We start from the raw sequence: 26,618 nt of genomic DNA on the forward strand, positions 1-26,618 counted from the left end.
ATCACGGATTTTTGCCTACCCCAGTCAGCCACACAAATCGATTTATAAACCACCCTCGGTTCTTAATGAACACACAGCACATGAACATAACTAAATATACACAAGCATCAATCTTGACAATGCCTGCTCATGTACCTACGAATTATAAATACAGCACAAGCGACAACAACAGATCAGAACGGAAATCGACACTGATGATGGCACAATGCCGAAACCGGTTTGTCCCAAAACCAAATTTAACAAGGGATGACGGAAAATCGTTCCAATATATATCATTTAACCACCCTGTCGGAAAATCAACAAAACAAGATAAGTCAGTTATTGCTTGTCAGGCTTTTAACTTGAACGCGAACGGAATACTAAAAATTTACAAGCGACGCCTGCTGAAAATATATAAAGCAAAGGCGAACATATGGTTCAACAAACAATGCCTGGGATTGAATGTTACTCCAAAATTCACTTAAATAACAATAAAAGCAAATACCAAATCTAGCAGGAAAACAGTTAGAAAAGCGGAAAAGGATTTTTTAAAATATGAGTTGGAAAGCTTATACTCGAAAAAGGATGAGATAAATGCCGAGTTATTGTCTATCCATTTAAGATTGGCAGAACAACTACCTACGACTGCATTAATGGAATGTTTCGATCGCATTAAGACAGAGGTCGATCAGGAACTACAACAAAAATACAGGTCGCTGAACCGAAAATTGAACAAGCTGGCAGGACTACGAGAGGGTAACCAAAACCAATAAACTCACCAGTTCCATGACAAGTTTGTTAACCTCACAACAGTGGCCATTACCAAAGAAGAGGCACAACTTCCCGAAAAGGGCCTGAAGCACAATATCATGGACCAAAATACAGTAAGAAAAACGGAGCAAGCGATTGTTGATGCGGAGATCGCAATATCATTGATACCACAGGAAGAACAGGAGAACGCAAGACACAAGTGCAGGGAAATCATAAAAAGGAAGTGAAAGCACAGGAAGGACAAAAATCGAATACAGAGGAGAAAACAATAAAGAATCTACGGCATAAACTAAGGAAAAACAATATTGTCCTAACGAAAGCGGACAAAGGAAACACCACTGTGCTAATCGAAAAAGAACAATATATATCCAAAACCGAAGATCTCATAGAGGAAATGAAATGTCGTAGAATGAGAGAGGATCCCACAGATGAATACCAAAAACAAATCAAAGTTGCTATAAATAATGCAACAAATATAGTAGATTCTAACATGGCACATAGATTGGTCCAAATGAACCCGTCAGCTCCTCCACTGATTGCAATACCTCCTGTCGCAGCTGCAAGCGTCCGGAGGCGGAGGAAACGGTTGAGTATCTGCTGTGCGAAAGCTCAGCACACTGTCGAAGCAGAATAAAGTTTGTTGGAAAGCCCTTTATTAGTATTCTTACAACACCCTTTCATTGGTTATCTCACGAGTTTGTGGTATCAAGACGGCGCATGGGCGCTAATTGGAGTCTGTTGGGACTCGCCACTCCAACCAAAAACCGGCTACCAAAAATACACAAGCCGAACACGCCAATGAGGCCCATCATTAATTTTAAATCGGCACCATGTTACAAACTGTCCAAATATTTAAACGATATTGAAAGATACTCTGGAGCTAAGGAACGAATATGCAATAGCTAACACAACAGAACTAAGAGAGAGACGATAAAAACAAAAACAATTGCTAAGAGAGAGACTTGAGACCGTACAGCTAACAAGGAACAGCAAATTGGTATGTTTTGGCATAAAAGATTTATACCCATCTATACCACTGTCGGAGACTTTGGACATAGTTAGCTCAACAATAGGTCATAATACAAAAAACAAAGTGAAAAGTATGCAAATCACAAATACGCTAAGAACCACTTTACGTCAAAACTATTTTCAATTCAACACTAAAATATATAGACAAACAAACGGTCTTGGAATGGGAAGCCCCACATCAGCAATTCTTAATGGAAGTGTTCATGCAAAATCTGGAAGAAAAGTACATACACGAGATGAAGTCCAAATTAGGCGTGCCATTTTATGCTAGATACGTGGATGACATAATATGCGTTTTAAGTACTTATAACGAAGATCTTGTACTGGAGTACCTCAAAAAGTAGCACCGAAATATAGAATTTACAATGGAAACCGAAAAAGACGGAGTAATCAACTATCTAGACCTCACGATAAATATTAATAAAGAAGCCAAAAGATTTAACTATGACATATATAGAAAGCCAACGGTCACCGACACAATAATATACAACACCTTGAAAGAACACCTCTTACACAAGAGGCATATAAGAGAGAACTTGAGGTCATATATAATATCGCTGCAAACAGCGGATATAAAAAAGCACTAATAGATAAGCTCAGAAGGACAAATGGAGAACCAAAAAGAAATAATAAAAAGAAAATAATAGCTGGACGGCTATGACATATACTGGAAAAGCAGCATAAAAATTGGCAAACTTCTTTAAAACATACAACATTAACACAGCATTCAAAACATCGAACAATCTAGGGCGAAAACTAAGAACTAACACTAACTCAGAGGATCCGTTTAGCAGCCACGGCGTATGCAAGCTTACCTGCGGATACCAGCATAGTTACATAGGACAAACAGGACGGCAAATAAGAACGAGGTTCAGAGAACATATCGGAGATTACAACAAAAAATACGGAATCCAAACATTATACAGGGGTCTAACTTCGCGAATCACATGGTTGAGAATGAATTTTCCCCAGCAAACATTGATAAAACAGTTAGGGTTCTTCACATACAAGCAAAGGGCCGACGTCTCAACGTACTCGAAAACATGGAAATCTACAAACAGAAAACATTCGACGGTAGAATAATAAACGTACAGATAAACACAATTTCTGACACAATATTCGAGCCTTTAAAATTTTTTTACAAGAAACAAAGTAACCACACAGGTACAACAGACAAACACACAACAACAAATAAGCACAAAACAATTAACACACCAAAACAACAAACCCACAATGAAGGTCAAACGACTAAAATCACGGATTTTTGCCTACCCCAGTCAGCCACACAAATCGATTTGTAAACCACCCTCGGTTCTTAATGAACACACAGCACATGAACATAACTAAATATACACAAGCATCAATCTTGACAATACCTGCTCATGTACCTACGAACTATAAATACAGCACAGACGACAACAGCAGATCAGAAAGAAAATCGACACTGATGGTGGCACAACGCCGAACCCGGTTTGTCTCAAAACCAAGTTTGACAAGGGATGACGGAAAATCGATCCAAGATACAACATTTTATTGGTTTATTAATTCTTGAATATATAAAATTATATTGTTTTAGTAATGTAGGGGGGAGGCCCAAAAAAAATGCAGCCGTAAACAAGTATGAAACGACCTCGATGTACACCGCCTTTGTTGCGAAGCAAACGAAGACAGCTACGTAGGCTTTATAGGGTACCTTGCCTCTATTTCGAAGGTAAACGTTGAAAGGTCCAAAAACATCGACGTCGCAATGAGAAAATGGACGCGATGGTGTCAATCGTTCAACGGGAAGGCTGCCCATCATATGTTGAAGAAGTTTCGGCTTGTATCGGACGCAATGGAAGCATGATCGAACAATCCGTCTAGCGAGGGCGCGGGCGTTGACGATCCAAAATTGTGATCGAATTAAAGATACCAGCGCTTTTGGTCCTGCATGGAAATTTTTGATGTCAAAATATCGAACGTATAGTGTGACGAATTCACATTTACTTGGCAACAAAATCGGATGTTTTTGGGATTCTGGGATGTTCGCTAACTCAAGTCGTCCGCCAGCTTTCAGGAGTTCAAATCCTTGAGTCGTCTGCAAGAACGGGTTTAAATTACCTAGTGTACCATGTGTCATTGTCTCGTTCCGCAGGTGTGTATATCTTCGGAGAAGTGTTGCTGTTGAATGTTCCATCGGAAATAAGAGGTCCACTAGTAATATTTGTAACTGGTTTCTTAAGTTTTGTGATAAAACGAAACATCCATGCCACGATTTTCTTTAGCATGGGGACTGTACCTATCGAGAGTATCAAGGATGTAGTTATTGTTTACAGTTATCTTAAATACCGATTTCCGCATTTACAACTCCCATGTCGATATCTCAATGTTATCCACAAAGCAATTTGTTTATATTCAGTAAGAAAAGCTGGACCTGTGAACCAAATTGAGCTTGCAAGTTCAACCGGTGTGCTTGCTCCCGACACAATGCCAGCTGGATTTCTTTCCATTGGTACATGTCTCCAATGAGCATCCAATGTTAACTGCTGTATTTTCGATACTCTGTTGCCACCGAAAGCTGAGAGGTATCAAAATTATAATTAGAAATCAAAAGTTTAATTTTCGTTAAGAGTCGGGAGAGTAGTAGTGCACCACAAAGCTCCAGTTTTGATAGTGACTGTCGTTTGGTAGGGGCCACCCTGGACTTCGCCGTGAGAAGGCGTACGCGAACATTGCCGTCATAATCAAGAATGCGGTCCACAACCATAAGCCCGATTCGACGAATCACAAAATCCATGTATTTGCAGAGACTGAATATTGGTTGATAAACAGTACTTTGGAACCTTGATTGCAGTAAGAGGCGAAAGATTGTTAAGAAAGGTTTGCCAAGCCGATAAAATGTTCTGCGGAACAGACTCGTCCGATTCGAATTTCAACAGCTATATCGCTTGAAGAAGAATTCTAGCCTTGACAACAATTGGTGCTAGAAGCCCGAGAGGGTCGAAGAGCGACGATGCAGTGGACAGTATAGTCCTTTCTGTAACACGACCATTTATTGGCTGCTTTGGAAGAAAGAAACATATAAAATTATCCTGGATTTGATCCCATTCAGGACCAATAGTGGTAGTGAAAGACGTATTGAGATTTAGGTCCTTGTCAGAAAGTTCGTCTCTGAAATGCGCATGATTAGAGTGCCATTTAGCCAACTCAAATCCACGTAATTTTACAATTCGGTTACGGATGGCTTGACAACATTTGAACCGAAGACGAAAGTTGACTCATATTGATCAGCGAGGTAGTGCAAACTGCGTAGATGTCATTCCGTATGTAACTGTGTTGAGCTGGAATGTTTGAATATCATCATCTGGCGGGCTTCTTCACATAATATATTGCAACTTGCGATGGTCATCACTGACTAGTGTCTGCCTGTACATTTTGACTATGTCAGTTGTTAGCGCAAAGCAATGAATACGAAAACGAAGTAAGATAATTACGAGCTCGCGTTTTGGATATCAGTTATATATTTCTGAGAAGAAGTTCGACAAAATGCATCGAACAGAACTCTTATAGCGTTTTGTTTTCTGGCAAAAGTGTTACGCTTTTTGTACGCCGCGTAATGGTTGTAAATACATATATTATGTTCTGTTCTAAAAAGCAGATGACGCCTTTACGGGGTATTTCGTTCTTTTGTGAAATTGTTGCCTGCTCACAACGCAAAAGCGTTACACTTTTACCCTGCATAAAATGGCGGTGTGGCAGTGCAATTCTGCTAAACTATCTGATCGTGACAATTTATTTTCGTAACTTCACATAGTTTTAGGCGAAGAAAATTGAAATGAAGGAAATAATTGTTAATGAATTTTTATTATCATTGACAGCGCGTTTGTGAAAATCAGTTATTACACGGGGTAGACATTTCTGTTCTTTGCATGCACTATAAATGTTCAAAATTTTCCGGGGTAGGAATAACTCTATTAAGGCTTTACCATTTACTTAGGCAACAATTTATTTCAGAAAAGAAAACGCTACTATATATATTAATATATTAATAGAATTTAATAGCATTTTATTTTCTAAAATAAATTGTTGCCAAAGTAAATAGTAAAGTCTTAATAGAGTTACTCCTACCCCAGAAAATTTTGAACATTTATAGAGCATGAAAAGAACATAAATGGCTACCCTGTGTATGTCCATGTATGGTTCTTATTTTTGATGTAAAAATCTTTCGCCTGGGTTAATAGGCTAGAAAACCCAAGAGACTTTAAATAAAATCCTCTAATGGAGGTCCAAGGAATCGAGCAGTTTCAATATGGTTTTACCAAAAAGAAGATGCTATTACAGATTTTTGTTGCACATTACAGACGAATAGATGATTTGTGCTATACACCAGGCTGGGGCCATACATAGAGATCGAAGTTGGGGCAGAATAACGTGAATATCCTTCGGAAGTGTGCATTATTCTTCGGCGATATCTGCAAAGACAGGAGCCTGACTTAGAAGGACATCACAGACTCTGCGTTCGTGTTGTTCTAGATCAAACTACACCAGATCTCGTCGTAGAGCTTATGAAAATGACTTCTTATCTGCACAACTACATCAATAGATTGTCTTTTGGAATGCCTCGGTGCTCAGACGTCTTAAGAATATATTCCGTGGAAGTTCTGGCAGCCCTACAACTTTCTCCGTTACAGCGATTTGAAGATTTTGATGCATCCTTGTGCATTGTAGGCAATTTCGGATGCATTGTATTGAAGCAGAGACTGTGTTCGAACGTCACAACCAAAAGTTGTTGGGGTTCCACAGTAGTAACTATGCCATCGAAGTGGCTGTCCAGTTGTTGTTTTATGTGCAAGATCCACGTCGTTAACAATATGGCCGTATGTACATTAAATCAGTGCCAAGTCCTGTGATGTGAAAAATTTTAGTAGACAAGTGTTCAAGCGAGCGATTAGCGCACGCACCTTTTATTGAATTGTACCCTTTGAATTTTATTTTTAATCGCCATACCACTGTAACACACCCAACACATTCAATACGTGGTTGGCAACGCGTGCGCTACTCGCTCGCCTGAACGAGCATCAGCTGTCAATCATGTTGACATTTTTCATTATATCTTTTTCACACGAATAAAGTAGTTTACTTTTTCCGTAATTTTTTGTGTGCAAATCAGCTCGGTGTGCCGAAAAGCGAAATTTTTTAATAAAAACCCATTGTGAACTAAATGAAAAGTAGTTGTGTTTCGAAATTTAAGAAAGTGCTCTGGAAGTCGTGAACATTCTTCAGTGCTCCACACCGACAATTTTACTTGCGGTTTCGTGATACTACCCACTTAAAGATTCCCCTCAGCTCTCATAAGCTACCACATCACCGCCATCCATTCGCCACCGTCACCGCTCTCAAGCTCCCCACCGCTGCAGCATTGCCGTCCGAGCAGGTATTCCCGGTAACTACAGCAGAGGAGCTGTAGATTTGGTCCTTCGTCGCCATTTTTGGACCCAGCGTTGGAAAATTAAAAGAGAAAGTATCCCAAAAATCGTGAGTAGAAATCAAATTTCTTATTCCCAACTCACGCCCCGAACTAATTAAGAAGATAATATTTGGGGAGTTTTCTCAATTTGAATATTGTATAAAATTATTCATTTGCCCTCAGAGGATAAAACGCATTAAAGAAATTAAGATTAACTGGCCCCCTCTCTGCCTCTACCCTTCATACATACAAAATTAAATTATTAAAATAATAATCCACAAATCTAAGTAGTAATCCCCGCTGAAATAATTAATATTCCCCATTATTAATTAAAATTTGATATTTGTGGATTTCCCAATAGGATTCATAAATACATACATATTTATTCCCAATAATTTTTTGCAATCATAAATTTTAATATTTCTTAAATACATATATAAGTCCCGTATTGCAAAAAGGAAAGGCAGTTCAACCCCAAAAACAGTGCATTTCCAATATACTTATCGGTTTCTCATTCGTATGTATGTATGTGCATATGTAATAATTAACTGGTAGACAGGGACCCAAAATAAATTTATAAAACACTCACTTTTTCAAATTTCTTTAACTAGCGTTTTCAACTTCTCAAATACTCACAAATATTACAAATCCCTCAAATATATAACAATTATATATCCCTTTGGAAAAAAAAAATAAAAATTTTTATTTTTTCACTCATATATACGCATATATACTCATATATACACACGTTTATAAAAGTGCGGTACGGTGATACAATTTTAATTTTGTTGCTCTCTCAAGCGGGTACAGTGGTACGAATTCACGGTTCGCGTTATTAAAGATAATTTCAAAAGGTCAAAAAGTTTATTTCTCTTGTCGTGAAATTTGCATTGCGGTGATAAATCGTTCTTTAAGTCGTCAACTCACTCTCTCTCTCTCAGGCTCTCTCCCTCACTCTCAGGCTCTCTCCCTCGCTCGTTCACCTTATGTTAGGTGTCCCTCAAAGAAGCCAATCAAAAAGCCCCACAATGAGTGACGACGAGAAATCCCAAGGCAGCGCCAAAGATCAACGCCAAACGCGCCTAACCACAAAAAAAAATAAGCAAATGTTCACGGCAAACAAATTCATCTCGGAAACGGATAATTTCACGGACTACTGTGCTCGATTCAGGTCCACCCCTATTAACGAAAATACGGAATCGTCACTGAAAATTAAAGACACCAATATTGATAGGTTTTGGAACCGGGTCCAAACCTCCCATGACGCGATATTAGATACAGATGACCTAGATCTCCCAGATGACTTCAAACCGGTCGCGTTTAATAAATACCAGTCATGTCTAATTATGTATGAGGACACGAAAGCCCAGATAGGGGACCAACTTATGTTACTCCAACAAGCAAACACTCCCATAGCCGCCCCCACTGCATCACTTCCCAGAGATGGAATAGGTTTCGGCTTAAAAATCCCGCCTTGTGATACAGAAGTATTTTATGGGGGTTATGAACAATGGCCGTCATTTCGTGACATGTTCACGGCGGTCTATATTAACCACCCAAAACTCACAAAAGCCCAGAAATTATACCACCTCCGGTATAAAACACAAGGCAAAGCCGGCGAAATAGTCAAACAGTTCCCACTCAGTGATGCCAACTTTGAACTGGCGTGGGAAGCCCTAAGGTCGCGATATGAAAATCGCAGGGTTTTGGTCGACAACCAAATAAAAACCCTTATGAATTTAAAACCAATTCCCATTGAAAATAGCGAGGATATACAGAAATTGCAATCATCCGTGAATAATTGCCTCCAAATTCTCGCCACCCAGCAAGTTTCAACAGAAAGTTGGGATCCAATCCTCATTTATCTGGTCACCTCTAAACTCCCGGAGAACACGGTAACCCTGTGGGAACAGTCTCTAACCTCCAGGAAAGATCTCCCCAACTGGTCCCAAATGAACCAATTTCTGACTACTTGCTATGAGGTGGTAGAAAGAGTAGACCAATGGCGCCCCTCTAAACTCACATCGGCCCCCGCCAGCACAAGCTACTCTAAACAAAATAATTATGCATTCAGAGGCAGCAATCACGAAAAATCCAATCCGAGGATTCAATCCCATGCTACAGAACACCGCACAATGTACAAATGCGCATATTGCAAAACCTCTGAGCACCCCTTGTACAGCTGTGCAAAATTCGCTAGAATGCCAGTTCATGATCGGAACAAGTTCGTGAGAGATAATCACATGTGCTTTAACTGCTTATCCCAATCCCACGTTCTAAGGGATTGCAAAAGCACATTCAAGTGTGTGCACTGCCGACAACGTCACAACTCAGCTCTCCATGATGATGCGTCCTCCAGCACATCATCAACACCCAGAATGCATAAAGCCACAGCCCAAGTAGCAACTACCACCCCCCCTGATGTCAGTCACCCAACTCCACACGCTCCGGAAGACAATCGCGACCAACCCACGTGTTCAAAAAATGCCCACGTACAATCTTTCTACTCGGACAATGAAAGTAAAGTACTACTCCCGACGGCAATCGTCTCGGTAGAACACCGAGGTGAACTCTTCAAACTCAGAGCCCTAATTGACCAAGGGTCAGAAAGGAGCTTTATCTCCTCCAAAGCTCAAATAAAACTGCGTCTACCATGCCGAGCTTCTAATTTCGAAATATCAGGCATGGGTGGAAGAGTGGTTCAAACATCGAACAAACTATGCGCTCTAACTCTAGTCTCGAACGATTTAATCACAAGGATCCGAGCACAAGCTATTGTCCTTCCCCAGTTAACCAAGGCGTTACCCAAATTCAATCCCACCCTATCACAGCGTGAAAAATGGGCGCATCTAACCCTCGCAGATGCAAACTGCCACTCCCCATCCCAGATTGACTTAGTCATTGGCAGTGACCTTATCCCGCAGATAATGCTAGAAGGTGTTGAGAAAATCTCCCCGAACCTCCTAGCGCAAAACACCATATTTGGGTGGATCCTTAGTGGTCAAGTCCCTAGCAAAGTAGTTTCGTTCTCAACCCAGGTGGAGGAAGTATCGAACTCCCTCGATTCGCAGCTCAGAAAATTCTGGGAACTGGAAGAAGTATCCACCCCCAAGTGTCTTAATGTTGAAGACACTATATGCGAAGAATTGTATCAGTCCACCACCACTCGCAGAGATGACGGTCGCTATGTAGTGCGACTCCCCTTTAGACGCAGTTTCCCAGAACAGGTAGCCTTAGGTAGATCCCGAACCTCAGCTCTCCAGCAATTTCTTAGCATGGAGAGAAATCTTCTCAAAAAAGGCGAACTTAAATCCCAATATGACCAAGTCTTATTAGAATATCTCACCCTAGGTCATATGGAAGAAACCACTTCCTACGAAAAATGCTCAGACAACAAATACTTGTCGTTCTACCTACCCCATCACGCGGTTATAAAGCCCGAAAAAAGAACTACTAAGGTACGTGTGGTCTTTAATGGATCAAAGAAATCAACTTCCGGCAATTCTCTGAATGATGTTCTCTATACCGGTCCCACCCTACAACCCGATTTGATGCTATTAATACTCAAGTGGCGCACGTACCAATTTGTTTTCAACGGCGATGTAGAGAAAATGTACCGCCAAATTCTCTTACATGAGGAGGACCAAGAGTACCAAAAAATTATTTTTCGCTCAGCCCTCAATGGTCCAATTCAAGATTTTAAGCTTAAAACCGACACATTCGGTCTTAATTGCGCTCCCTATCTTGCAATACGTTCCTTGCACGAACTCTCTAAAGACGTCAATAATACCTTCCCTAAAGCATCTCAGATATTAAAAGACGAGACATATGTAGACGACATACTTTCTGGCGGGCACTCCATCCTCTCAGCTTCAGAGTCCCTCTCGCAAGTCAGGCAAGCCCTTACGTCAGCAGGCTTCCCCCTTAGAAAAATCACGGCAAACCATCCTGACATAATTGAAACTATTCCCACAGCAGACTTGCTGGATTCCCAGTTTCTCGAATTCGAAAAAGCAAGTACGACGAAAACGCTCGGGATTCAATGGAATGCAATAAAGGACTCATTTTCGTACACCGTTGAATCCATCCCAGTAAGCACCGCGAGCACAAAGCGACAAATTCTCTCTTCCGTCGCAAAACTTTTCGACCCCGCAGGATGGCTAACGCCGATAATGATCCAAGCCAAAATTCTCTTGCAAGAGCTGTGGCTTGATGGAACTGACTGGGACGAACAGGTGAAACCCCTCCGCCTCGCAAAGTGGACGCAGTTCGCACATAACCTCCACGCCATAACAGGGGTTCAAATTCCTCGTTGGGTCAATTACTCCCCTGACCAACCCACGGAGCTGCATGGCTTTTGCGACGCGTCTGAGAAAGCTTATTGCGCCAGCATTTATGTCCGAACGACGGTAGGACAAAACACAACTTCTCATCTCCTAGTCTCTAAAAGCAAAGTGGCACCCCTAAAATCCACTAGCTTGCCACGGCTGGAATTGTGTGGAGCTCTGCTCCTAGCGAAACTAGTCTCCGTCGTTCAATCCCAACTCAATCTCAGTCCGCCTACCTTGACGCTGTGGTCGGACTCCGAAATAGTGCTCGCATGGCTCGAAAAGCCCCCCTATACATGGAGAACCTTCGTAGCAAATCGAACCGCGAAAATAATCGATCTGGTTGGAAACGCCACTTGGCGACATGTACGCAGTTCCGAAAACCCCGCCGACATGGGCACAAGAGGATGCAAACCTCTCGATTTGGCAACTTCCTCCCTGTGGTGGAAAGGCCCAGAATGGCTCATCAGTCCCCCGGAATCATGGCCCAAAGACTTGCGCCGCCCCTCCGTAAGTCCACCCGAAGTCCGCCGAATCGAAGCATTACATGCCAGCGAAGAAGAACCCGACATTCTGGATCGCTTTTCCTCGTTTCCGCGTGCCCTGAGAGTTTTAACTCACGTGTTGCACTTCATACGCACCCTTAAAACCCGCGCGGGCCACATACCAACTTCCCCGTTTACCCTCACACACGACGACTTCCGAAACACGAAACTCAAGCTAATCGCCTTAACTCAGTCGCGATATTTCCCCAAGGAAAAGGCCTCGTTGTTAGCCTCGAAACCTATAGACAAACGGAGCCCCCTTCTCACCCTTAATCCATATTTGGATGAATATGGATTGCTCCGAGTTCGCGGTCGCCTAGTTGACTCAACCCTAACCTTCAACGAAAGCCACCCTATTATTATCCCGGAAAAATCCCGATGTGCTGCGCTTTTCCTACGCTTCCTGCATGAACTTTTCTTGCACGCCGAAGTCCGTCTCATGCAGCAAACGATTAGACAAGAATTTTACATTCCTCGGCTCAAGCCACTCATCAAAAAATGCATTTTTCAATGTAAAACATGCACCGTCCACAAGCAGCAAATGCGCTCCCAAATAATGGCAGCCTTGCCACCCGCACGATGCACTTTCGCTCCCCCCTTCACCACAACGGGTGTTGATTTTGCTGGCCCTTTTTTGATAAAAGCATCCATGCTAAGATCGCCTACCCTCGTGAAAGGTTACGTGGCCGTTTTTGTTTGCTTCACGACAAAAGCGGTACACCTTGAGCTGTGCTCAAATCTCACCTCTGAGGCCTTTCTGGCTGCGTTTGCCCGTTTTGTTGGACGTCGAGGCTATCCCGCAACTATGATGACCGATAATGGCACAACCTTTGTAGGTGCCAAACGAGCTACGGAAAAGGAATTTGTGACCTTCTCCAGCGAAGTATCCCAAGAAATCGTCAAAAAATACGCCGCTCAAGGCATAAAATGGAAGTTTATACTCCCCAGCGCTCCTCATATGGGCGGCTTATGGGAAGCTGCGGTCAAAAGGTTTAAAACACACCTCAAGAAGTCAGTCGGATCTCACAAATTCACTTTCGAGGAATTTACCACCCTGCTAATACGAATAGAGGCCGTGTTAAATTCACGCCCCATCTCCCCGCTATCTCAGGATCCCTCTGACTTTACCGCGCTCACCCCCGGACATTTCCTTAGGGGAACCCCTTTACTAGCGATTCCTGAACCTGACCATGAGAACCTATCTCTGCTCAACCGATGGGAAAAGGTCAAGGTTATCCATCACCAGTTCAGTCGACGATGGAAGGAGGACTACCTCAAGGACCTCCATAAACGATATCGTTGGAAAGACACTCGCATTGAGCCAAAAGTCGGTGAGTGTGTCCTCATCAAGGACGATACACTTCCTCCAACCGAATGGCGCCTCGGACGCATCGAACGAGCACGCCCCGGCCCGGATGGCCACATTCGTGTCGTCGAGGTGCGCACCCAATCCGGCATTCTCACACGGCCGATAGTAAAATTATGTTTTCTGCCCCCGGCGGATAGTCCGCCCAGCCCCCAAGCGACCGTGTAGATTTTCGTTACCACCCCACTCACAAGACCGCTGAGTCCTAAGGACTTATCCCGGCAAATCACCGTATCCGCCTAATCTCAAAAACAACAATTAAAATCCCGCTCCATCTCATAGTTACAATCATCAATATACCCCGCACTAAAGTCATATGAATACGACTCGTTTCAGGCGAACATGGATGTAACACCAACTCCAAGGCCAAGAACGTCGATACGCTCTCAAGTGGTGGTGGCTAGCAATCACGCCGAGCGCCAAAACAACAACTCCAACAATAACTTCATGCAATGTCGTGTATGCGCTCGCCATCATGCGCTACGTACTTGCCCACTCTTTCGGGGCATGCAGCCGTCGCAGCGGTATCTCCTGGCATGAGCCCATGGGTATTGTACCAATTGTCTGGCGCTATCACACGCGACGAGTGAGTGTACGTCGCCCATTATGTGCCGAATTTGTGCACTGCCACACCACACCATGCTCCACCGGGCCCCACCAACACCAACACCATCGAGCCACGCCGCACCAACGGCTCAAGTGCCCTCGACACCGGCACCGCGCTCTAACTCTCGCCGCCGCCGCCAACGCCCACAACAACAAGCCGTCAACAGTCGTTACAATCCAACCACAGTCACGATCCCAAAAGCACGGACCGTTCGGTGCTCAGCAGCAGGCCTTCAGACGGCTTCACACCGAGGCAAGGTGGCAAATATCCTCATGAACGAGGCCATCAGAGCGCTGGAGCAGCTCAGATTGACATTAGCCGGCTAACGCGTCTAGGCGGGGCAAGATGTTCAAGCGAGCGATTAGCGCACGCACCTTTACTATTTTTTTAAACGTCATTTTACTCTCATCGGTTTTAACTTGTAATATTTTTATCATGCTTCAGCTTACGACTTTATTGGTTTAGTATTTTTTGAATATATAAAATTATATTGTTTTCAAGGTTCGAATCGGGCTCAAGGCCAGAAAAATAATTTTTTTCTAATGATAATTATTGTTATTTTTTAATTTTTCTAAATTTAAAAAATTGTATTTTGTTTTTGGAATAGTAAGTAGAAAATTTTTCAGACAACCTGCCATAGCTGCGCAGATAGATCCATTTCGAAGGGTGCTAAGCCTTCATCATCAGTACGCTTTAGGCATGCTGCGCTAACCATTTAGCTATACAGCGGTGGTTTGTTTGACTGGCAAATTTGCTACTTCTATTCCTTTTTACCAACTATATTTATTCAGTGTTTCGCCATCTGGTGCAAATCACTGATAATGCTGGATTTTTTTTATTGTCAATTACTTTGTTTGAAATTCCCAAGTGCTCATGGTTTATTAACAATTGTTTTTGTTTTTATCGGCCTATTGATAAATCATTCAAGGTTCGAATCGAGCCCTTGGGAATTTCAAACAAAGTAATTGACAATAAACAAAAATCCAGCATTATCAGTGATTTGCACCAGATGGCGCAACACTGAATAAATATAGTTGGTAAAAAGGAATAGAAGTAGCAAATTTGCCAGTCAAACAAACCACCGCTGTATAGCTAAATGGTTAGCGCAGCATGCCTAAAGCGTACTGATGATGAAGGCTTAGCACCCTTCGAAATGGATCTATCTGCGTAGCTATGGCAGGTTGTCTGAAAAATTTTCTACTTACTATTCCAAAAACAAAATACAATTTTTCAAATTTAGAAAAATTAAAAAATAACCATAATTATCATTAGAAAAAATTATTGTTCTGGCCTTGAGCTCGATTCGAACCTTGAATGATTTATCAATAGGCCGATAAAAACAAAAACAATTATTATATTGTTTTAGTAAAGTAGGGGGAGGCCCAAAAAAAAAATAGTTTTCCCCGGCCGCAAGAAAACCTCTCTACGCCACTGCTTGGTGATATGGGCCACGACTTAAGATCGGCTTCTTTTCCCACCAATATTGTAGTGAGCTCCTCATATGTTAGCCTGGCATTCATGACGCTCCGGTTCAGGTGGCCTTTGGTTGATTTCACTGCAGCCACCAAAATGAGGAGCCTCCTCCTATAAAGTGAAAATTTATAATTTCTTTAGAGCAAAAATTAGTTATTATATCTTGATCCTCTTCTCTGCAGATAAATGCTTTCAATTCAGCTAGTTTGCCGCAAGCTCTAACGAAATTGGCCGCATTGTTGCAAAATATGTCTGACGGAAGGGCTCTTCTTTGAATAATCCATTTAAAGCGGTGCCAGGAATGCAGCCGGAAACAAGTGTGAAACGACCTCGATGTGCACCGCCTTTGTTGCGAAGCAAACGAAGACAGCTAGGTAGGCTTTATAGGGTACCTTGCCTCTATTTCGAAGGTAAACGTTGAAAGGTCCAAAAAAGTCGACGTCGCAATGAGAAAATGGACGTGATCGTGTCAATCGTTCAACGGGAAGTGTGCCCATCATATGCTGAAGTAGTTTCAGCTTGTATCGGACGCAATGGAAGCATGATCGAACAATCCGTCTAGCGAAGTCGCGGGCGTTGAAGATCCAAAACTGGGATCGAATTGAAGATACCAGCGCTTTTGGTCCTGCATGGTAATTTTTGATGTCAAGATGTCGAACGTATAGTGTGACGAATTCACATTTACTTGGCAACAAAATCCGATATTTTTGGGATTCTGGAATGTTCGCTAACTCAAGTCGTCCGCCAACTTTCAGGAGTTCAAATCTTTCAGTCGTCTGCAAGAACGGGTTTAAATTCCCTAGTGTACCATGTGTCATTGTCTCGTTCTGCAAGTGTCGTATATCTTCGGCGAAGGGTTGCTGTTGAATGTTCCATCGGAAGTGAGAGGTCCACTAGTAATATTTGTTACTGGTTTCTTAAGTTTTGTGATAAAACGAAACATCCATGCTACGATCCTACTTTCTTTAGCATGCGGATTGTACCTATCGAGAGTATCAAGGATGTAGTTATTGGTTAAAGTTATCTTAAATACCGATTTCCGTAATTCCGCATTTACAACTCCCATATCGATATTTTTATGTTGTTCACAAAGCAATTTGTTTATATATTCTTTCTTACTTAGCAAGACCTGTGGACCAAATTGAGTTTGCAAGTTCAACCGGTGTGCTTGCTGCGGGCACAATGCCAGCTGGATTGCTTTCCATTGCTACATGTCTCCAATGAGCATCCAATGTTAACTGCTGTATTTCCGATACTCTGTTGCCAACGAAAGCTGAGAGGTATCAAAATTATAATTAGAAATCAAAAACTTAATTTTCGTTAAGAGTCGGGAGAGTAGTAGTACACCACAAAGCTCCAGTTTTGATAGTGACTGTCGTTTGGTAGGGGCCACCCTGGACTCGTCCGATTCGAATTTCAACAGCCATATCGCTTGAAGAAGAATTTTAGCCTTGACAACAATTGGTGCTAGAAGCCCGAGAGGGTCGAAGAGCGACGATGCAGTGGACAGCATAGTCCTTTTTGTAACACGACCATTTGTTGGCTGCTTTGGAAGAAAGGAACATATAAAATTATCCTGGATTTGATCCCATTCAGGCCCAATAGTGGTAGTGAAAGACGTATCGAGATTTAGGTCCTTGTCAGAAAGTTCGTTCTGAAATTCTTATGATTAGAGTGGCATTTTCCAACTCAAATCACTTAATCACATTACTACGTTAAGATAATGAAATCTTTTAAGAGTTCAACAACCAGGTATTACAATTGAATTATAAATTTGTATATGAAGCAAAATATGCGTAAACGTTAATTTAAGTTACATAAATTAACAGATCAAAAAATATAAAAAAACGAGTATAAGAAATTAGTATAGAAGAAGTATAGAGAAGTATTTTGAAATTATTTTAGATAGCCAATTTAGGGGAAGAAAAGAAAAATACATAAATAAACTTATAAAATAACCTAACGCATACACACCAGCATATATAAATGTTTTAGAAACAATGCAACTCATCAAGTGAAGAAATTTTGACAGGCTGGGAGTCATTGTTTGATGGAACGTATATTTCGCCTCTTAACGTGAAGGATGAATTTATTTACCTTCTCTCCGCAGCCGCACCGCCGCTTGAAATATTTTTCCATTGACTAATGACAGACTCTCAAATATACGAAAGAAGACGTGAAGATCAGCAACTTCCACAGATATTGGTGATTTCGTTTTTTTGTGATGCTCACCAAAAGCGCACAACGTTCGTTGCCGGTCATACGGGCTGTGAAATTTAACTATCACAGCACTATTTTCTCTGCTCCCAGAACGGGCAGTGCGGAAAATATCACGAATCTGAGGGGAGTGGAAGTCGATAGAGATGCAGACTTAATTGAAAATACACTTCAAGTTTTTCCTTCAGCATACGGCACTCCAAAAATTACAGCATCAGCGGCAAACTCAGAAGTACGTTTGTATTATTTTGCACTCTTTAATTCGCTCTTAAATTGTTGAAAATCTGTTTTGATGCCATTCGCTTCAGCCTTCAATGCAACTATTCGCTGCTCCGATTCTTTGTCTTTAGTAACCAAAGCAGCAACCTCACTGTCAATTCTCTTTATAAACTTGTTCTCCAACTCAGTTTTTTTTATCTGATAAGCTCTCAAATATAGACTGCAGCTTTTCCGATTGTTGCTGGAAACTTCTCCTTTAACTCCCGTAGCGTAGCATTAACTACAGAAAAAATCCCACTCTCATCCAATTTGGGATTTTTTTCTACTGGTGAACCTTTGCTTTGACGACGCTTTAGGCCAGCAGGGGGTGGACACACCGAACAGATATATGTATGAATGTGTGTATGTAGAAAATTATTTTTAGCAAGCAAATGAAATGTTTATTGTCGATAAAATTAGAATTTATTACTTCAAAATTATTGCAAGTGTAACACAATAGAGTCCCCTAATTAAGCAACAAATGTTGACACTTTCTTAGCTTAACTTGTTATTTATAATAATATCACACAGATATACAACAATATCACAGAAATTCAGTTTTAAAGAAGAGCGAATAAAATACACGTCCGCACTCGATGAAAAGAATTTGTACTACAAAAGTACTTGGGGTTGGAAAGTCGCACACTGAAAGAAAAAGACTGGTAAAATCAACCGAAATACAGGCCAATTCAACCGAAATTTCTGTTAACTGTTATCCATCGCAACAAGATGTTGAATCAACTGCGCACAAATCGTTGATTCGTAATTGACCGTTTTGTAGTCAAATGAACAAAAAAAGTTGTTGTGACAGCTTTGTACGAAAGTACCCATTTTGCCATATATATAAATAAATAAATAAATGTAAGGCGCGATAACCTCCGAAGAGATCTAAGGCCGAGCTTCTCTTCCAATTTCCGTCGTGCCCCTCTTGATTTTCCCTACAAATTGGGTGGACGGGACCTACATATTTTATGCCGACTCCGAACGGCATCTGCAAGGCAGATGAGTTTTCACTGAGAGCTTTTCATGGCAGAAGTACACTCGGAGCGCTTGCCAAACACTGCCGAGGGGCGACCCCGCTTAGAAAAATTTTCTTCTAATTGAAAAACCTTATTTCTAAAATTTTGATGTTGCTTTGCCCGGGGTGCGAACCCAGGGCATACGGTGTAGCAGGCGGTGCACGCTACCATCACACCACGGTGGCACTTACATCAAATATGCTGGCACACATTAAACATTATACACTTTATTATTTTGTTTTATTAAACGCACTTTCACCAAATTTTATATTTTATAATTTATTTAATCTTATAGTTTTGAACTTCGCTTTGCAAATAGAAATGAAAATAGTAGTCACAAAACTGATTCTAATTCTTTCAGTTGCAGCTCAGCTCATTCTCAATTTCTTCTCTCGCATGTAGTTGCCACACTTGATTGTTTCGAACAAAACTTGTAGTATAAATATTTGACGTAACATTTTAAGAAGAGTACTTGTAAGTTATAGAAAAGTAAAGAATCAAATCGCAGGAAGGTCATTCACCACTGGAGTAACTTTACATGTAATTCGGCAAGTTTAATTTTGGTAACACTTTAAGTTGAAACGATTCTAAAACAACTCAAACTTTTATGTTGTCGGAAACATCAGCATTAAAAAAGGATGCTATTTATTATCTTATTCAATTCGTTGGCGTGAGTGAAAATTCGTAAAAGCTTGAACAAAATGTTACTAGTTTTTTAAAAATCCTGTTCGTTCAAACAAAGCTTTTGCTACAAGAGGGCGCAATTTTGCATTTCGTTTGGAGGAGAAGTTGCAAAATTGTACCCGATATATAGGTGTCCCGGTATCTCATAATTTTTGCACAGTAAATTCAAAAAAGGGTTTTTCGTTTTGTATTAATAACTGAAAAACTAGTTTTTTGTTGTTTTCCCATTTTGTGTGTTTTTCGATTTGCTGGCTTTCTTATTTTGGTGTTTTTTTTTTAACAAGTGGCACCATCTTCATAAGTACAAAGTAGAGAGCGCAGTGAGCGTAAAATTCACTTTGAAATTTGCTAATGTATTGACAGTTGATCGCCGTTGAAATGAATGAATGTCAGTTGTATTAATAGAAAAATCAGTTAGATTGACCAGGAATCTGTCAATTTTACAGAATTTTGTTAATTTAAGAGCGACAATTTCTTTTCTGTTGAAATGACTAAACTTAATTGTTCGTTTGACAAAGAACTCGGTCGAATTAACCATAATTCGATAAATTTCACGGAATCCCCGTTAAGCCAAGAAGAACGGAACCGATATTTTGATTTTACTAGCACCATTTCTTTCAGTGTATCTACTGTGTCATTACCAGAACTAAATTCAACGTAAGCTACATTGCCAGAATCAAATTTAACTTTAGTACCGGCTCCAGTTTCATTGTCAACAGCAGTATCTGATTACGCGGCATCATGTTGTACTGGATTTCAAACGGAAAACGAAAGAAACTCTTTGTCACAAGTACAACTCAATGTTTGGATAAGGGATTTGGAATTTTCTAAGGAAAAGGCCGAATTGCACGTAACATATTATAGAACTTGTCACGAAAAATTTCCCAAGTAATACACGAAGGAGGACAGTGTTTGTTACTGCAAAGACATTGCTGGTCTATTGTTGTTGTTGTTGGTCTATTCAAACAGTTTGGTGAACCATAAGATTCAACAGAGTGGCGATTGTTCATAGGTGGAAATAAATTAAGTTTAAAGGCCGTATTATTGCATATATATATCCCGATCACGCATGCAGTAAACACGAAGGAAACGTATGTGATAATACAAAAATTCCTCAAATTAATCACATACGAAGAACATGATTGGAAAATATATGCCGATCTTAAAGTCGTTGGAATGCTATGCGGTCTACAAAGTGGATACACAAAATACTGTTGCTTTCTATGCAAATGGGATAGCCGAGCTCGTCAAGACCACTACATCATAAAGGATTGGCCACAACGAATCGAGTTTCAAGTTGGGGTGGATAACATAAATACTGCCCACTTATAAAGAATCTACCTCCGCTCCACATCATGCTCGGCCTTATCAAAAACTTTGTCAAGGCTTTTGACAAAGAAGGCGAAGCTTTTCATCATTTGAAGACAATCTTGCCAGAGATTTCAGAAGCAAAAATAAAGCAAGGGATTTTTGTGGGACCGCAAATAAGGAATATTATGACTAATGACGATTTCAAAGAACTATTGTCACCAGTGGAGGCAGCAGCGTGGCATTCTTTTGAAAAGGTCCTAACTACGAGATGTTAGTGAACGACTTAATCAAAAACTATGCGGAAATGGGTAAATAAAAAAATATATTTAAGACCGCTTTGTTAGTTAACTTTAAAACCTATCAGCCTGATAAACAAAAAATTTGTATGAAAATTTTTAAATTTACATGAGAATATATAGCCCTAAATCTGAATTCATCGTCCAGTTCCGAACAAACTAGAACGAGAAAAATGTAAACAAAAAATTTGTTTTGAATTGAATGATAAATCCAGCCTAAGAAAATTGTATACTAATGGGTCACTTATGCATTTATCCAATATACTTTTTTATTTTCTTTCAGGAGTAAATATGTCTTTAAAAACTCATTTTCTACACTCCCATTTAAATTTTTCTCGCAACATCTTGGCGACGAAAGTGACGAGCATGGCGAAAGGTTTCACCAGCAAATGAAAATGATTGAAAGTGGGTATCAAGGATTCTGGGATGTCGCTATGATTGGGGACTACTGTGGGTTTCTCATAAGAGAAACCAATCCTAATCTAAACAAGCGTCAAAGAAAGACACATAACTTTTTCAATTATAAAATAAGAACATAGAGTTAAGACAGAATCATATGTACATAGGCTATTATTTGTAGGGTACTTAAGTTTTACTATATGGATATATTTGTATGAATGCTTATAACTTTTGTATTAGTTCATCGATTTGGTTGAAGCTTATTTTTTATAATAAAACAGAGCTTAGAGAGAAAAAAAAAATCTACAAAAAAATAAAGTTTTTTTTATATTTTTACAAAAAAAATTTAAAAAATCCGAAATGATTGTTCGTTATCTTTGAATCTGCAGGGCCTAGCAAAAGTCTTGTATGCGCAGTTTATAACAAATTTTATTACCTTTTAAAGGCTTGAAACCGTCCTGGAATTGCTCAATTCGGCCTTGAGATATATATGATTAAGTGGACCTATTTTTTTTTTTTTTGGTTTTGAAAAACGGTTATTCGTAAATATCTCAAAAACGTTACCATAGAATTGCAAATAAGCTTGATTTTCGGAATCAGGGAGTGATTTTACATAGGAATTTCATAATGACGTCTCTGAGACTTTTTCACCTGTGGTGCGGTATACTTCGATACGATACTTGATAACACTAGCCGTTTGTGTCTAAAAATCTACCAGTTAGATGCTGTGACTGCATACCTGCAGAGCGAATTATCAGATGACATTGACATGGAGCTCCCCGACGGCTGCGGCGAATACAGTGGACAAATTCGCAAACTTCAAAAGGCTGTTTACGGATTAAAACAGAGTGGTAGAGAGTGGAAAATGTGGCTTGATAAAACTTTGCAATCTTTGGGCTTGCAGAAATCCAAAACCGATTCGTATGTCTATTTTAAACGAGACGTGAAACTGATACTCGCTATATATGCCGACAATATTTTGATGTTTTGGGATGACCCTTTAGTCCAAGACCAATTTGTAAAGGAGCTGACTACTAAATTTAAAATGAAACATTTAGGTGCGGCTAAAAGTTGCCTTGGTTTTTAATATTACATATGATGAAAACGGAATTTATTTAGACCAACAAAAATACGCAAAAGAGATTTTAAACATATTTGGTATGGCGGATTCGAAACTGGTATCAACACTGAGCGATGTTAATCAAAAACTATCGGCCGAGCTGGGTGCAGAGGAGCTGGTAAAAGTGCCTTATCAAGAGGCGGTAGGGTGCTTGTTGTATTTGGCTCAAGGTACTCGACCGGATATCGTGTACGCCGTCAACGGATCGCTGTTAAACGCATTTTCAGGTATATAAGAGGTACTATTAGATAGAAATTATCTTTCTGCAGATCAGAAGATCTCGTGGGGTATTCAGATGCTGACTGGGTTTCCGACATCTACAAACGCCGTTCATGTGGTGGATATGTATTTACATTATCTGGTGGGGCTATATCTTGGGGTAGTAAAAGGCAACCCACAGTGGCATTATCCACAACTGAGGCAGAATACATGGCTATGCCGGCGACAGTTCAGGAGGCGATATGGCTAAGACAATTCGGAAAAGAATTTGATTAATCCATCGGCCAGAAAGCATTAAAAGTGTTTTGCCACAACTAACGCAAACTTCATCGTCTAGTACTTCAAATTCTAATTCTTACTTTACTTATTATTCTACTTTTATCTTACCGATTTAAATATGGCAACGCCTGAGCAAAAGAAATCATTCATTAGTACTTGTGCTTCAATTATTCCAGAAAACTAAAGTGGCCATCCGTTATCACTTGCCTCGTTTATAGATAAAAATTATTTAATAGAATATTTATCTGATACATCTTTAATTTTTACATTTATAGCATTTTTAAAATCGAAAATCGAAGGCAAAGCAGCTTCGATTAGCCAGATTAAAGAAGCTAGATAACTCGAAATTTATTGCGGGTAAAATTCCGGCCTTAAGGGTAAATAATAATAATTTTTCTGCATTTTCAAAACAAGTCTTTCTGATCCGCTAGAACGATCTTTGATCATTGAAGGTATGACACAGGTAAAAGCTCATGGGATGGCGGTTGAGCAAACTGCAACTGCTTGTAGGTTGAACAGCCCTTCAGATATGGTGAAGTCCATCAGTGCATCAACAACACTTAAGGGTTCAAAGGATGTTGTTGTTATAATGATTATTGAGCGTGAACAGGAGGTAAAAGAGCAGCAGGGGTTAGGGTATCGGTCTCAGATCTAATAATTTTCGAGGTAATTTTAGATGTTATTACCTAGGTCTAATAATTACAATAACAATTACAATAGAAATAACAATCGGTCTGCAAATAACAGCAATGCAAATAATCAGCGTTCAAATAAAAGAAATTCAGCCAATGTTCGTTCTTTAAATGCCGAAGCCCCTTAGGAGCGAACACTGAGGGAGCAGGCGCAATGAAATATTATGATATTTTTGCCCTAAAAATAGACTTAATGACGATTAATAATTTTTACCAACAAAAATTAAGACTTTAGGGGGGCTAAGATACTTGGCTTGGATATCATAAGTGGTTCCAGGCTCTGGATCAGGGACTGTTATCAGTCTTAGACCGCCCATAGTGACGAATGTCACGCGTGATTTGTTATCACGTCCTGCACGAGGTGCCCCTGCTTCTACTGATAATGTCGGATTTAGAGAGGACAACTCGATAAAAACCGCACCCCTGAGTCATTGTGCCGAGCTCAGGGGAGGGAGGCCTTTTTAAGAGTCAAGATTGGTACACAACGATGACGAACTTGATTGGTTAGGGCTTTTGATTATTGATATTAAATTTTGACTTGATGACTTTCGGCTGGTAGGTGCGGTATTCTGCCACCTCAGTACGTCGGGGTGAAACCCTACCGAAATAGCTGGTAGGCTAATTATGTACCTGCCCACGTCCCGTCAAAACCGTGGCGGGCCTCAAGGTACGTTCCGGCTCCGTCGCCGTTAAGTTGGTGGTGTAGGTGCGGTTGAAAATTTTCCCGCTTGGCGTCCGGTGTGGCTCTGAACGCATTACTCATAAGGTAATGCGCCAACCCTCGCGTGGCCTCCCCGCGTAGCATAGATAACCACGAGACCGTTGAAGGGCGACTACACAATCGGCTCCGGATAGCGGCCTTGAGGGGGGACTTTTTAGAATGGACACGACTAACACGAATCCGCCAAGGATGGGGTGCGGAAGAAGAGCGGTTTTGAAGGAAATCCGTCAAATCAACATTCAGCACTCTAAGGCGGCTTCCGCAAATTTGTTGCTCTGCCTTGAAAAAGGCGGAGTGGATATAGTCATTGTCCAGGAGCCGTGGCTGAGTAGCAACGGCAGTAAGATTTCTGGATTATGGGCTGGAAAATTCAACACCTTGATGCATGGGGAGGCAAGTAGGCCTAGATCCTGTGTGCTTGTTAAAAAGAGATTAAAGCTTTTATTCTCTCTAATTTCAGCAATGCTGACGTAACCACGGTCTGTCTCGAGCGAGGAAGTAATGAAATGTGGGTGGTCTCAGCGTACATGCCCCACGGGGACGTAGCGGGACCACCACCTGCGATACTGGGCGAAATCACCGCTGGTTAGTAGAGAACTGGAAGGTCGGATATCTGGCTGGAGGATTCTCAACGAGCACTCCTTCTCTGATCATCGATGTATTCAGGTCTCGATGAACGAAGAACGTCCCGGTAAAATATATTTTAGGAACCCTAAAGTACTAACTGGGACTTGTATTGTAGGAAGCTTGGAGAGCTATTGCCTGAGGCGCCTACCGTTTGTTCGGACCTGTCCGAATCTGAGATAGACGTTCTGGTAGAAAACTTCACCTCGGCATGTATTAGCGCCTTTCAGCTATCCTGTCCATTGGAAACTTACAGGGAGAAGGGCCAGCCGCCCTGGTGGTCGGATTCTCTTGACCACCTAAGAGCGTCCAGTCGGCGGCTCTTCAACAGAGCCAGGAGGAGTAAATTACCCTCGGACTGGGAGCTCTATAAGGTAAGTCTGGGGATTTACAAATATGAAATAAGGATAGCCAAGCGAGATGCATGGCGAAGCTTCTGCGGAAACGTAGAAGGCTGAAATGAATACGCGAGGCTTAGAAAAATACTCTCTAGGAGTCCGACTCCCCTGGGGTATCTGAGAGATGATGGTGGGAACTGGTCGTTAAGTAGCGAGGAGTCCATACAGCTTTTACTGGGCAATCATTTTACCGATGTCCCAGTTGCGCAGGGATCTTCGCCTGCATGGTCGGCGGTCGTTGGCCATGCAGAAGTGCCTGCCATTCCAATACGGGAAAGTCAAATAACCTGGGCTATAGAGTCGCTCAAGCCCTATAAGTCTCCGGGCTCGGATGGAATCATTCCTGCGCAACTTCAAAAGTCTTTGGGGATTTCCTGCCGCTGGTTGGCCATCATCTATACTAACTGCCTCAGGCTTAACTATATCCCGAAGTCTTGGCACACGGTTAGGGTTGTTTTCATTACGAAGGCCGGCAGAAGCTCTCATGTATCACCTAAGGATTTCAGGCCAATCAGTCTCTCGTCGTTTTTTCTTTAGACACTCGATTGACCTGTACCTACTCTCAGCTTCACAGCATGCGTACTGCAAGGGCAGATCGACGGAAACGGCTCTCCATTCGATTGTAAAGCAAATAGAGGGGTCCCTAGAACACAAATAGTATGCTCTGGGAGCTCTTGTGGGTTTAGGAGTCGAGGCGGCTCTAGTTGAATTTATTAGCAAACTTCTATGCGACGGAATTATCGCAGCGGAGTTGGGAGGGACCATAATTAAGCGGAAGGTGTGCAGGGGCACGTCACAGGGGGGTGTCCTATCTCCTCTCCTCTGGGTTGAGGTAGT

At 41.2% G+C, this 26,618-nt stretch overlaps 1 protein-coding gene across 2 annotated transcripts in view; it reads right to left on the reverse strand.

The window, feature by feature from the left end:
• Positions 1-26,618, reverse strand: part of LOC137240318 (acylphosphatase-2) — a 459,684-nt gene that overhangs the window by 125,112 nt on the left and 307,954 nt on the right. The gene's annotated exons all lie outside the window — the stretch shown is intronic.

The sequence above is a fragment of the Eurosta solidaginis genome, chromosome 2, assembly GCF_040869045.1.
Source record: "Eurosta solidaginis isolate ZX-2024a chromosome 2, ASM4086904v1, whole genome shotgun sequence".
NCBI lineage: Eukaryota > Metazoa > Arthropoda > Insecta > Diptera > Tephritidae > Eurosta > Eurosta solidaginis.